A 15,781-nucleotide genomic window follows, 5' to 3' on the forward strand; every position below is an offset into this window, starting at 1 on the left:
TTCCGGTGGCTTTTTTCGCAATTGACATAGACTCGGCTACAGTCGATTATATAAATGTTGCACCAACAGCATTATTCCACATCTCATAACTACATCAATATATCTTTGGCACCACATGGAAACAACAACAATGACAACACTTGCAAGTATCAAATATCATGCTACATGTTATTTAGTATTGCCTCAGTGGAATCGCACCTCTAGGCATCGTTCGTACAACGTAAACCAAGCACCAAACAAGCGTTCGCCATAGCATACACACAGAGCCATACATTGGTGGCTTAAAACTACTAGGAATATAAACACTTTTGATCATTTTGCGCTATTCTCAAAAGAAACGCTTCTGTTAATATTACTGGCCTCGAAAAAAGTTGCATTACTTTATCATGCTCGAGAGAAGCGCAGCTGTCACCCTTAGTGGAGGAAGTTTTGCTACTGGTAAGCGAAACCTAATCACATACAAAATTCCAGAACAACATTTACTTTCTTGGTGACTAAACAAGCGAAATAAACTCTTTTTGTTAATATCAACAACCTTGAAAGCAGTAGCATTGCATAATTATGATCAAGATTAGCGCAAATGCAATCCTAGTTGAAGGCAGATTTGCGACTGGCACGCGAACCCACATAACTTATAACATTCCAGTAAGACATTCAAGGTGCTTGGTATTCCCCAAATATTTTTTTTGCACAACCTTAACGCCTGCTTCGCCATAACGTCAGTTTAGTGCATTGATGCATTCTTAAAGGCACCAACGAAGCCCTTATGATGACGGAAAACAAACAATGTTAACTGCTCAGAAAAAGACTGAATTATGAGTTTGTCAAAAGTGAGCGCCTTCACCACCAGCGGGGGGAGCTTGATTTTGGTTGCTGCCTGGGTAACGGCGTTTAAATTTTCGAACGACGCGCCGAAGTCGCCTACTTCGCTGTTGTTCGATGCGGTGTCACACTTGCGAAGGCTCGGTTCAGTGCGAGCGCTTTTCACTGCACCAACATCGCGTGTATCATTAGATAACGCTTGCCTCGAAATTTTATTGTCCCTGACAATGCATTCGGTATTTGCAGGGCTCGAGACTGCCTTCCTCTTCTTCTTTATTTTTATGACGCGGAAAGAAAAACACACGATACGAATAACGCAAAAAACGAACAGTAAAACCAAACGACGATATCCAAGTTGAATTACCACTGGTGGTGTCCAATCTTAGATCGAAGCGCAGCGAAGGCTAAGTGAACTAGATCGCTCAACAGTCCGATGCCGAATGAAAGTTTGCCGCAGCGAGATCCACTGTTTATACTCTAGGCAAGTATTCCCCTTCATTCTTCTACTTTTCCTTTGTTCACGGAGACTTTAAATCCTACGATTTCCCCTTCGTTGGTCGTCGATAAGTTGCTCGTTATTGACAGTTCTGTTCGGGAAGGCACACAAATGGACAGAACTAATGTATGGGAAAATGGAAACGCTTAAAGTTTTCATGAATTTTAACCATTTTTAAACCAGGGGATTCAAATTTTCGAATTTCCGATTCGTTTTGTATGTAAATCGCCAAAATCCGTTCGCGGCAAAAATAGTTATTAACGTTAGCTTTATTTCATAAAAACGTGACCTGTTTTCTGATTTGGCACGCTTAATGAAAGACGTAGTTCCACGTCAAAAAACAAAGAGAAGACTTTTTTAAATGGAAATAGACTTGGATTTGTAAGTTTAAATAAAAATTTACAACTACTTGCCCTTTTATTATCCAACCCTACCTGTGATATGAAGCATGCTGTCAAAAAAAACATCTGTAAAACTGAAAAAATTACTTAACTTCGTCAACTGGTCAACGAATTTCCGGTTCCGAGAATGGGGAAAAAGAGGGAAAAGAGGAAAAGCAAAGTTAGAGAGATGAGAAGAAGTATGAGAAGAGAGATGAAAGGAATAAGAGCCTTGGAAAGAGAAAAGGGAAGTCGTAAAGCTTAGTAGAAGATGATAGACTGCTTCTTAGCTACCAGATCTTCAAAAAAACGCAGCGTAAATTCATAAACGGAATCGATACTTTTATAAGAAATGTGCTTGTAAAAGTTCCGTGCCTTAAATAATAAGGGTGGTAAACCTCGCGCTTCTGAGAATCGCAACGGTCATGCGAAGTTCAATTCTCCTCCCGGTCCGAAGTTCAACAGAAGAAGACAGTGCCGGTGGTGAACGGGCCCCAACGTCATCTTTGCTCCACACGTCTACGAGTGAGTTAACCGAAAGTTTTTGAGGGGACAGTACGGAAAAGGACTGGTTGAGCCTGGCCCCGCTAACCATCGCTGAAACCGATGACGTTGACTTCCGTTGACGGACATCATGCGTGAGTACAGAAAACCTATCTGCCCACTTGATCGCTAAACTGACGGCGCCCGTGTTGTCAGAACTGGGCATGCCACACATTCCTTCTTCTACGAAAAAAAAGAATTGAATTAAAAAAAAGCGAAAAAAAAAACAAATACATGTGGATTTTGTTTCAGTGTACTTTTCTCCACATAAAACATTTGAACCACCTTTGGAATGTAAGAGCTAATTGATGACGTGTAACTAACAAAATATCGAGTCATGTTCTGTTCTCCTTACGGTCATCCCGAGCCCGTACTTGTTCTGCGCAGTCGTCCCGATCCGCAAATATTTTTACTTCCATTTTTACACAGCACGGTCGTTCCGATCCGCACTTTTATCATTATCATTTTTTCATACGGTCGTCCCGATCCGCGGATATTTCTACTTTCATTTCTACACAGCGATAATCGCGGAATAATCGGAGACCGCCCGAAGCCGAACGGTGACTGCCTGCTGATAAGATGGCCGAAGATGTGCCGAGTGCCCAGCACACTTGATCGCTAAACTGACGATGCCCGTGTTGTCAGAACTGGGTATGCCACACACTTTCCTCGATCTAAGGACCCCATCGGTTCCTGCTCGGCCGCATCGGATACTAACGCCTGGAATGAAATAAAAGAAAAATATATTAAAAAAGATACTTACCTTTTTTTTTCTCATATCTGTAGAATCCATTGTGTAATCGAGTCCTCTATTAATTACAGTATCGTGAGTCCACTCTGTTTTTTGGTGAAGAGCCGAGCTTGGGGTAAAAATAACCTCTGAGCTAGTACCAACTTACAGCTTAAAAATGAGTTACGATTTTTCAAAGTTTTCAAAATATTGAAAACATTAAATATTATAATTTAATGTACAATATGATAAGTCGCATTTGTTTTGTACAAGAGGAAAATGGGAAGAATTCTGATTTTATTAAAGTGTTTTTTTTATTTTTCATTCCACTCTTAAATAAAACAGTTATATGTTTATACATGATTGGTTGCAAATGCTTTGTTAAATACAGTATATTTTGATAAAATTGGATGATTCTGGCGGGAGATCTGTTCCTGCATCGAAATGCGGGCAAACTACGAGCCACGGAACGTGGCAATAGGGTTCGCGAGGAAATAAACGAACAGGTATCCAAGCCCATTATGATGATTGCAAAACAAACCGATGAATCGCTCAAAACTGCAAAGTCCATTTTAATGATTGGCGGTGGCGGCGGCGGCCAACCCAAGGTGATCACCTGCACAGAGGAGTCAATAATTGATACGGAAATATCATATATTACGTACGCGTTTAAGAAACGGAGAAGGAGAAAAAAACACCCCATTAAATCATTGCGAGCTCATTGACTAAGCAGCAGAAGACTGTTGGCAAGAAGCAATTCCGAAACGATGTCGGGATATGTCTTTTTTACTGTTACTCTTGCGAGATTGTAACATTAACTGGTGTTTAACAGCGGAGACATTGACAGTGGCAATTACTATACGATCATTAGAATTGGATCAACATTTTTTCGCTTTTTCTCATTCCAAAACATGTAATTCAAACAGCAACGCATCCGTGAAGGCTGCAACTTCTTATCTAGATTAATTTTATGCCAACCCTTGAAAGCTTCCAGTCTAACGTTTGAATCAAATTGAAAAGCTTATTTATAGCAAAGCTTCGTTGCTAGAAAATAGATAACATAGAAGAAAATTGAAAAATAACGAGATGTTTTTATTTTTGCTCGTTTTCAAATGCACTTGTTTTTCTTTATTGCATTGTAATGGTTTGTCTTTTTGTAAGTGACTTCCTAACCACCGTTATTTTAGATCTCCAATGCTTCCCATGCATAACGATTTATCCAGAGTTCAGTCGAGGAAATTATGCTAGCTTATTTTGGTTATTGTACCGTAATTAAAACGGGAAAACTCCGAGCTATCAATCAGTACCTTTCTTTACAACAACACCTGCTGTTGCTGTGTACCCAAAACATCATTCGCGATGCATGCAGTGCTCTAACTCTCACTCTTGCTTCCCAACTCGGGGAGCGGAGCCAATGTTCATCCGGCAATGAATGTTCCGCCAACAACAGCCAATCAACCTGCTGCTCGAGAGCCGCACAGCTGAGTGTATCGGTTTAGTAGTATTCCTTTCGTCATTTCGCGCGCATCGCAATATACCTACGCAGCGGGTCGCGTGTCCCACCACGAGGAGTGTTCAGTGTGGGTGATTCACGTGTTTCTGCTAGGAAAGCGTCATTTTCAGGTGGACAGGTGGCTTTTGGTTCATTCAATCATGGGAATTATGTCGGAACTATAGTGCAAAAGTGATATGACGATGAAAATTGTGCACGGGTGCTTTTGATGTTATCTGCTGTTGACAGTGTCAACAATCAGTTCAAAACACCTACATGAGAGGAAAGTGTGCTGAGAGTTGTCCGCATCTCTACCATGTCGTAGTGAAATCGCATTGTGTGTCGCGCGGAATAAATATCCATAAATTTCCTGAACAAATTATACAATCGAGGCGAATAGTATATAGACAAGATAAAAAGCGTCGTCAATCTACAGTGGTGGATTCGGTTAATGCACACTAGTGTTGCCAATTTTCCTGAGGGCAGCTCTCCGCCACGAACAATTGCGTATTTGTTGTATATGTACGGTAATCTGTCCCCCAGGTTAAGAAGAACTTCGTTTGTATCTCTAGAACCTTGTGTTTTCCATAACCTCAAAGCATTTTTTGCAGTTCAAAATACTGTATCATGAATTATTTGTTTTTCTCACCAAAAAATTGTTTGATTTTGTGGTGCGGATGAAACGGACGTATGGTGAGGGTAAGACAGACATGTAGTGTAATATGCGAAATATAGAGGCTTATCCCACGCGTGAGACATAATGTTTTATTTTCTCTCTTAGTGTTTGTCTATCCAGCAACGGAAATGTAAATAAACAGAAAAAAGGAAAAGAGCACGAAGTGAATGCTTTTTTCATTACTAACTTTTTGCTGTCCGTCTTACCTCCTTTAGAAGCCGTTTTCCGACAATTTGGATAATTTTCAATTTTTCTTTTATATGAACTTACCTGTTCGGTGCATTCCTATCATCGCTATTAACTTACCTACCAAAACATAATACACAATGAACAAAATTTTGAAATTGAATGCTTCAAAATGCTCAATACCTAAGTAGCAATAATTACATCTGCATTTGAATGAATCCCTTATGATTTTCAGTTTTTGTTCAAATTTTAACAAACAGTGTACGGTCATCTTAAGATTACTAATTCCAAATATGTGCAGCTCGACGCCCAAAATAGAATATTGCTGCATAAGATAGATAAACATAATCCAAATTGCGTTCGAAACGTTCCATAGTTATTTTCTTCTCCTGATTCGTTGGTTGGAAAAAAGTTAAAAAGCAACACTCCGATAATAGTTTCTGATTCGGATATATTTTCTTGGATTGACAGGACGGAAAACAGTTACCGAACCGTTCTCATGAAAATTCTGTACTGGAATAATATTAAGGTGTCTTATAAGTTTCACTTTTTGGTACGAATGAATACACAATATTTGTTGTTTAAGATGGATTTATTATGTTATTTATTAACCGTTCTGTTCTATAATCTTCTCCCATCTCTCAGGAAGCCTTATTATGCCCTCTTTCCTAAATTGTTGAAGCTTAATTGCAAAATATTCATCTAGGTACGTTTTCATTTTGCTCAGGGATTTGAAAAATTTACGGAGAGTTTTTTTTAAGGGGAGAAACAACTAACATTCGGATGGAGCAAGGTCTGGGGAGTAAGAAGGATGAGGTATAATGTCCCAATCAAACTGTAATAATTTTGCCTTACGGCCAACGCAACATGCAGTGTTGCTTTGTCGTGATGGTAAACGACGTTGGTTCGCCAATTCTGGCCGTTTTTCTGCTATAGTAGCTTTCAATTAACTAGTTTGTTTATTTTTTCTTCATATCAACGGTTACAATAATAATCCTAATAATGCTAAACAACAATACTGCCGTGATATCGCAAAGTGACGCAAGCGCCAAAATTAACATTTTACTTTTTATGTTATAAATCGATAAAGAATACCAAATCCTTTCAAACGACTGCGAAGTTTTATAGAAATGTGGAAAAATGACCCCGTAAAAGCTTGAAAAGGGAATGGCGTAAACGCCATTTCCACTGCGATGTGGCGCAAGCGCCACTTCCCTTATAATGTGACGTAATTTGGAATCTGATGCGATATGATTTTTAATCCATCCTGATGGCATAGAATGAACGAGAAGGGACAACAAATTTCAAATAACAACATCAATCAAGGGACAAAGCATCTTGACGATGTTCACTTACCTCACTTGCTCAATGTCTTTTTCGGATGAATTGAAGCTGAGAGTTGATCGAAGGGTAATGTCTAAAATCTCCATCGAAACGCATCTTATAACAAAACTCAGAACATCCTCGCGTAAACTGTATTTGCTTTACATCGGATAATTTCGGACGGAATTATCTTATTCAACACGGATGTTTTCAATTGCATTTTGGATTGGAATAGAAGATGCTGTCCATAGTTGTTACAATCGGGCTCTCAACTACGTTGGCCCGCTCGACACACGCTACAAAGACGGAAAATGTGTAGAACTCTTCTCTCTGATGCTACCTCATGCTCCACTCAACGGTGGCATGTTGTAGAAAATATTTGGAAACAGATTCTCCCATACTTTGATGGATGAACGCCAATCGGTTGAGGAAACAGCGATTAAAATTTGCTGTTTTCACAACAATCTGGCGTTGGTAACATAGCCTAAATAAAACTGCATTTTTTTTCAAAAATCGAGCTGATGGTAATGTTTTTCCATCAATTGTACACAATTTGTACAGATCAGATTTTCGTAATGTACGCGTGTACTGATTATTCATGCAATTTTGCGAAAAGTCTCGTACTGAAAATTTCTCCCTCTGGCGCTTGCGTCACTTCGCGAGATTACGGCAGAATAAACAAACATTTTTGTTCAAAAATCCGTAGTCAAACAGAAAACTGCTACAATAAAATTCGCGACACATACTCGACATAGGCTCATTGTTGCCATAGTTAGTGCGTGAAAATGGTATTTTAACGAAATTGTGTGTCCGCTGGTTTCGTTGTTGAACATTGTTGTAGAAGCTCGGGTCAATCGAAATTTGACAGTTGTTACGAAACCACAAGGCAGTCCGTCCGTAGCTGCCAACATGACAACAACTAATAAATTGTGGAAGAAACGTCGGGTAGCAAAACAAGGTTGACAATGTACACACCATAAACCCGAAGTGATGTGGCAAGTGGCAAGTTGTTGCGGAAATTATTATTAAATTATTATTCTAAAGTCAAAACCTTACTACGATAGAGCAATTCCAAACGAAATCGTGCTCAAAATGCAGATTTAAAAAAAATGTATTTTTGATTCGAATGAAAGTTTGTATTCTTTGGGTTGGAGGAAATATGAATTTTCCACAGCAAATGGGATTTTTTTGACTCAAGTGTAACTTCAATAGGGCATATCAATTTTAGTAAGAGAAATCTTTGATAATTCATACATCAAAAACTATGAGTCGTACCGAAATAGTATCTTAGAAAGAGTCATAAAATATTGATGATTAAACGTGAAAAAATATACCATGCAAGCGGGGACTCTAAAAAGAGCTGTGAACGTCGGTTCACAGGCGAGACAGGAGGTTAGTGCAGGGCCTGCAAGCCATCGGTAAAAATGAAACACACAGGAAAATTCACAAAAATCGAGACAGGACAATCGGACTAGACCCACGCAAAGAACACGGACTAGGGATTAGAAATTCGGAACATGGAACTGCTAGTCTCTCAATTTTCTTGCGAATACCCGAATTCTTTCGGAAATATTGAGTAACACACACGAGCTGGGTACAACTTTCATCGTGATGGGGGAGATGCAGAAACGGGTAATTGCATTGGCTGGTGGACGATCATCGAAAGAATGAGCCTGGATGAGAAAGAGTGTGAATAGATGGAGCTGCCTTATTGTTCTCGAGAATAGCGGAAGTTATTCAAGAAACTAAACGCCTCGCACAAAGGCTTTGTGCCGTGGGCCGAAATTCGCAGGAACAAGGAAAGAGGCATCTTGACGAACGAACGTGAGGTGATCGAAAGGTGGAGGCAGCACTACGGAGAGCACCTGAACAGCGCACAGACAGGAGATCAAGACTGCGTTGATGAGGACTACACCGGTGTCTCAGATCCTATTTCGCCGTCTATCGCCAATAGTAAGCTGATTTGTGGGAAGTTATTAGGTCGGATTTATGCCCGGTCTCTCGAAGATGGTCCAGATTTTTATACTGCAGCAGATCCTCCAAAAGTGTCGCGTTTATCGTATCCCTACGCACCACATCTTCGTCTGCTACAAAACTGCATATGATACAATCGTCTAACGACGGTTATGGACGTTCATGGACAAACCCTGCTTTCCTCGAAAGTTAACTAGACTAATTCAGGCAATGATGAACAGTGTGCGGATCTCGGGCGTTTTGTCGGAATCGTTTGAGACTAACAGGTAACCTCGACAAGGCAATGAACTCTCCGGTCTGCTCTTTAACGTGGCGCTGGAAGGTGCTCAACATGTGGAGCACGATCTCCAACAAGTCTAGTCAGGTTTATATGCTTCGCCGACGACATGGAAATGATCGGAAGAATACATGCGATAGTAGCGGATTTGTATACCCGACTGCAACTCCAACCCCGTATAAAGTGTACTATAAGGTAGTATTATTTGTTTTACTCTCAATACATAAGAAATACAAAATTCGTTATGGAGGGAGGCAGAGAAAAATGTGTTCTTCGTTTTTTTCCTTTCTCTATCAAGGGGGTATTCTAGTGTAGAGACACGAATATCGGACGTTTTTCCTAGCTCCGTGAAAATTAAACGAGGAATATTTTGACCATCCTTTATATCATTATTTGTTCATCTATTTTTTAACAATAAAACAAAACTTGAACGGAGAAAAAATACTCATAACTAGAATAGATAAGAGCTAATGAACTGAGAGGGTTAAAAAAAGTTGTACCATGGCGTACACGATTCCAGCCCTTCTAGATATCTGTAACAAATCGCATCGCATTTTGGGGGTTATAACGTTTTTTCTTACATTTCCCGATTTTTCTGTAAATAGTGAAATTTAAAAAATATCATTTTCAGAGGTTCATGCGATAGAGAGATGCCTGCAGATTGTATCCATATGAATTCGACATGAATCGGTTCAGTAGAACTTGAGATATCGTTTGAGAACTAGTTTCGAGAAAAACGCGTTTGAAGTTCATTGTTATGGCCGTAGCAGGTTAGAAACCGCATCGCTAAAATGGCTCCGACTCGGAAAATAATGGGTTTTTTTAAAGTCATTTTTTGAATGCCTAAACTACAGAAATATGAATGGAATTTTTTTTTGATTTTTTTTCAAATTTCTAGACTAGAATACTGCCTTAAAGAGATTTTCATCCGAAGGCTAGTTCATCTCTGTGTTTTCTTTGCATATTTCCACAGTTCTTAAATGAGGACTTACTATGCCTTTACGAAGCATCTTATTGCTTCGTTATACAGAATGTAACGAACAGGTGCTTCAGATAAATAATATGTTGGAAACAAAAATCAGTTTACTTCATTTTCCGCAAAAAGTTGTGATGTTCAGTAGATAATTAAAACAAGATTTTCTTGAGTAATGACAGTAATGAGTAATAGGATAGCCCAACTGAATACTAGTAAACTCATCTAGTTCGTTTTGTTTTTTCTATTGTTTTGCTCACTAGTTCAGTTTGATGCTACAAAATCAATTCTTAAATTTATTGATCTCGAAGATAACTCGCTCGACTCATAACCTTCATTATTAACTAACGGCTAATGATATTCAGTTTATATCACTGTATTAGAAATCTTGTTGAGCAGCATTTGTAGCAAAGTTTTTAAGTAGGGTAACACGGGGTGATTTGGTCATATGGGGTGATTTGGACCACCCCTTTATCTCAAAAAATACGCCCTAACTTGGATTTTTTATAATGTCATTCCCTTCTATTGTTGAACCGTATGTACCTAAAGTTAAGAAACTTTGGTAAAACTTCACAAGAAGAGGGAAACGGTAGCATAAACACAGCAAGCACTTTGATCGTCAAAAAATGTGAGTTTTCCGATAGTGGTTTTAAGGTTTTTCCCGCTAATTAAACAAACTTTTCGTGTATTGTGCAGTAAAGTTTTGTTCGCCTACAGAAGAGGAACAATGTAGCGAAACTGTAAGTTTGATAACAATAAATGAAATTATTTGCATTTTAATTTTTGCGTGTTGTGTGGGGTGACATGGACACGTTTCTGTGGGGTGAATTGGTCCCACAGGTTTGAGACTTTTCTTTGATCTAATTGATTCCAGATGCCGCTGAATTACAAAAATAGGATGAACAGACAACGTTGGAAGAAGGAGGAGCTTGAAAGAGCAACGCAGGCCATCGAGAACGGATTTTCTTTGACCAAGCATCAAAAGTGTTTGAAAATGCTCGACCAACAGTGAAAAGATTCATGCAGAATTCGAGATAGTGTCAATCCAACTTTTCTGGTCTGGAATCTGGCTAAGACACCTGGTACCGATCCCAAAACATTGTTACTGATTGTAACATTTTCCCAAAATACTTTACATAAACATAAGTGAGGGGCTTAGAATGAAAGGGGTGTAAGCGATTTGATCGATTTCTCTACATCGACTCTCTCTTTTGGTCATAACTTAGCTGCAAATTCATTCCCAGCTGTATTTGACAATCTTGAAGAAAGGTCAGAACCTCATCTATCGGATGGTATAGCAAACTCGTATTGGAACGATTTTGCAGTTGAGTTATTAACTAAAGAAAAAGTTGATGAAGAGAAATCGATCAAGTCACTTACACCCCTTGCATTCTAAGCTCCTCAAGTATGTATTTTTTCGATGAAACACACACTGGACCAAATCACCCCACAGACGGTCCAAATCACCCCGCAACAAATTTTCATGTCCAAAAATCATCTCTTTTATTTTATGATATATTTGGTAGATTGAAGTTTTATATAATGATTAAACATTATTTATTGAGAGAAAACAAGTGTAGCTCAGTATACAATGTGACATTTTTTATTTAGACCGTATTGGTTTGAAAATATTAGGCGATTTGCGTAGGTAGTCCAAATTCCCCCCTTTTCTCCTACAGGAGAGGAAACGTGTAGCTGAATCTATGAAGTCAAGTCATATTATGTGGTGACACTACGGAAACTGATAAATATGGTAGAGAATGTTTGCGATATTTTAAGAATGGAGATTTTCTATTTTAATTTCATGTATAGTTTCATTTTCAAAGATGTGAAATCCGAAATTTAGAGAGATAGGAAAACAGTAGCCAACGATAGACAATACTTTAATCAAAGCGTTCATTGGTTTCGTTTTGTAACAAATACACTATTGAACAAACTTTAAGTACCAAAAATAAATTTGCATATTTGTTTTAATAATTCGTTTTCAGTGATGCTTCGAATTGCGGAAACGAAATCGTCGTTTATCTTTGTTATCATCATACATTTCTACGAAATTTCTTCCCTAGATCGTGGCAGATGTTTTATTCCTACCAATGTTTTTTCTCTCGAGCAGTCCCATCGTTGCCTCATGTTGTTTGCTCATCCATAAATGCACATAAATCGCCAAGATATCACTCGCTCCGAGTGGATTGGCGCGCAATAGCGTTACTGTGGATGAGTTGAAGGAAATAATGGTTTATGGACCTTCTTTCTGGTGCTTCCAAATCTCTTCAGGCATCGCGAGAAGTGCCACAAACTACGAGTGATGTATAAAGCAAATCAATTCGCCCTTTGATACCATTGCGTATTCGCCGCTTTTGATTTCGATTCAGCATTATTCGGAAGTTTCAGCGAGCGTACAGAAGACACGGCTGCAGTTAAATATACGAGCTATCTTTGGTTGATGAAATATGTCTCTGTGAATTGGGATGTTATGAACTTACTCGAACGATCACACGATAATTGAGTTGATCGAGAAAAATGCTCAGATGCTAATCGAAAGGCGGCGAAAAGATAGATAGTCAGCCCAAATGATGATGGTAATTTGCTTTTACCCCAACCGATGATTGATACTTGAATGACCGGCAAGGGTTTATTCGCGGCTGGTCGTACAAATCTAGCTGCCACACAAATCACGCTTCTCATTATCATAGCCTACACTTATCAATCGATGTGATCTGATAACCCGTGGAATGCGGGAATGGCGTGGCAAATATCGCTATCTGTCCGTCAAATTGCTAAAGTGAGAGTAGCGGGACAGAGAGAGTTTCCAGTTTGTTTCGTTTGATTTACACACATTTTAACTGTTGACACCGAATGATTCGTTCCACAGCTGGTGTTTAGTCGTCATAATGTGCACCAGCTAGGGAAATGTTTGTTTGTTTATATTCATGGACAGTGATATCAGCTAATTTTGCAACTGTTGCTCGCAATAGATACTGTGCACCAATAAAACTCAATTTGAATCGTTTTAACTAATTGAACATATTCTATTTCATATTTCGGGATACCCAAACCAGAAATGATCACTGGGACCAGGAAGCTTCACTCGTCGTCGATGAATGCCGGCCGGATGAGATTACGGGCGTGAAATTTTGTCACACGCTCCTTTTACGGCTGATTTGCTGACGAAAAAGGTTATTTTTCCCGTCGTTCTTCGAACGAAATTTTAAAGTGTGTCAGTGAGGGAACCCTGCGTTACGCAATGCAATCCTCTCGCAGCAGTGTCACAATTCTGCACTGACAGTGTCACCACGCGCTCTACGCGTGTCAGATAAAAAGTTGTCCCAGATTGTTGTATTATGTTTTGCGGTCTAAATTTATCCATAGATGGTAGGCGACACCGGGCTCGTTTGCACGGTTATGGCTGTAGGAAATACTTTCTTGGCACTCAAATTTCAATCCCACAGACGGCGGCACACAACGCAACATGCGTGCACCGATGGCGGCTTCTCCGGGGTTTCTCGAGTGGGGTTTCACGAGAATGGGGAAACATATTAGCTAATCAGTAAAACTGTTTGTGGATGATCGTTGTTGCGTGTGTGGCCTGTGAATTTTGAATCTTCCCAGCTGCGATAGCTGAACGAGCGGCAATCGCTGGCCACTTTTTTTTTGAGAAGCTATAGAAATCTGCGGACGTTAAATTTTGTGAATTGAAGATTAAGTGTACGTATTTGTTTATATGCCTCCAGAGATCTGTTTACAAGGTGCACTTCGAGTGATTTTGAAGAAATCAACGAAGCGGGAAGAATTTAGTGAAATGTTAGCGTTTGCCACTTTTTCTGTTAGTCGATCATGTGAACTTGTTGGTAAACTTATTGGTTCTTTTCTCTCGTTCATTTCCAGTTCGTATGTTGCCAACAAATGAGTGCACTGAAATTTAGATAATTTAGGAATGGGAAACTGCAGCGTCTCCTGTTGTCAATATTAGAACTATTAGTGTTTCGTTCTTTCTAAACAAAACTTTATTGTCCTCTGCAGCTTAAGACAACGTGGTGTCGAGTTTTCGATCATACAACAAGAAAGAAGAATACATCCTGTACCGTTTTGTCTCAAATTTCGAATACATCATTTTTAATATAAATTTACTAAACGTTTATGCTATAAATAGTTCAATAATGCAAAACCCTGACATTCTTTGGGGTATATGTTTCATTTTAACATCTTTTACAGGTACAGCCTGTAATTTAAAATATTAGGCATTTTCAAAAAAGAGACAGTCGAAACCAATGCACAATGGTCCAGGAGATGCATTTAAGTTATTCTCTAGACAAACTGTCTTCGACAAAGTTGTTACATATGATAGAACGCTCATTTAGATGTTGCCATAAATAGGGTGACCAACATTTTCGATGAAATACGAAATCTAACTTTCTTATCTCTATAGATAGAGGTATACATAGTTCGACAATGTTGTAGTTCAAGTTATTTAAGGTGAAGGTGGAAGCTAGTCACAAATGGCTGTCACAATGGCGCTTATTTCTCTCATCTCCCTCCCTTACCCCTCGCCCGAAAATCAATAATTTTGCCGAACAGTGTGAAGAAAATGATCGTTTGCACACACTTCCCACCAAGTAATATTAACTAAAATCTAATCGATTACTCACAAAATATTAAATTTTCATCTGCCGTGGCAATGTATGGTGGAAAACGTCGTGAAACTTGAGCTAGTGCTCTGGAAGTTAACTTTTCATTTTTCAATTTTCCGCAATGGTTTTGTTTGTATTGGCGAAAAAATCTTTAGTTTTTCAACACTGATATAAAAACCACTCAATAAAACGTTTTTCCTGAGTCATAGCGTTTAATGTCATGCAAATCAATAAAATAAAATTGTGTTGATATCAATACAATTATTATTTTTACGTTTGATGGGTCTATAATATAAGTTTTAGCAACTTGAACATTGGTTGAGAAAATTGTATTGCAGAGTTCGGAACACTGCCACGGCTGCCTATGCTTTCAAAATTAGTAAACGGAAAAGTATTACATTCAATCAAAATGCCTCGGCCAACAAAGAGAAGGGTTAAGGCTCTCCAACGTGAGTACGTGAAAACAATACGATCAACGAAGGAAAATATTGAGGAATTATCAATATCGAGTTACTTTTATATTTCAAATTCTACATACAAACAGTCTTCGAAAGACTTTTAGAACATACTGATACAAACACTTCGCGATGCAGAACTTGTCAATATCTTAATCCTACTCAAAGTGCATGTTTTCATCCAAGTAGGATTAAGATATTGACAAGTTCTGCATCGCAAAGTGTTTGTATCAGTATGTTCTAAAAGTCTTTCGAAGACTGTTTGTATGTAGAATTTGAAATATAAAAGTTCGAGCAGAAAAATACCCCAACGCAAATTAGGAAAAAGGCGCTATATCGGTTATTTCAAGAGATATAAAAAAAACTTTGTTCTACAAAAATGTTTTAAATAACTGGGACTACAGCATTGTCAAACTATGTTTACCTCTATCTATAGTGATAAAAAAGTTAGATTTTTTATTCCAATGAAAATGTTGGTCACCCTATTTTTGGCAACATGTAAATGAGCGCTATATCATATGTAACAACTTTGTCGAAGACAGTTTTTGTGTAGAGAATAACTGTCGAGCTCTAAATGGTAATTTTCACTTAAATACATCCCATGGACCATTGTACAATGATAAAATGTTTGCATTAGCAAATTCCGTAAAAAACAAACATCGTTAATTTTTAAGTTTTGGAAGTTGTTTTTACATTATTTTGTTCGCCGTTTTCATGTTGAGTGCAAAATAGGTAAGAATCTACAAATGATGGAAAAAGTTATATTCTATACAGAAATCTTCATTAAAATTAGCATTGAAGTAGTGTTCGGAATTTGAATCAATTT

The 15,781-nt window shown here is 38.5% G+C and overlaps 1 protein-coding gene across 5 annotated transcripts in view; it reads left to right on the top strand.

The window, feature by feature from the left end:
- Window positions 1-4,436: 4,436 nt before the first annotated feature.
- Window positions 4,437-15,781, top strand: part of LOC129775676 (septin-4) — a 31,075-nt gene continuing 19,730 nt past the window's right edge. The window contains exon 1 of one of the 5 annotated variants that reach the window (XM_055780694.1): window positions 4,437-4,551. The gene's annotated coding sequence lies outside the window, so the exon portion shown is untranslated. Of the gene's footprint in view, window positions 4,603-4,633; window positions 4,991-15,781 lie in introns of those variants that run through there. The other 4 variants (XM_055780684.1, XM_055780702.1, XM_055780709.1 and 1 more) reach the window with 4 other exon arrangements.

Source organism: Toxorhynchites rutilus, chromosome 1 (genome assembly GCF_029784135.1).
Source record: "Toxorhynchites rutilus septentrionalis strain SRP chromosome 1, ASM2978413v1, whole genome shotgun sequence".
Classification (NCBI taxonomy): Eukaryota; Metazoa; Arthropoda; class Insecta; order Diptera; family Culicidae; genus Toxorhynchites; species Toxorhynchites rutilus.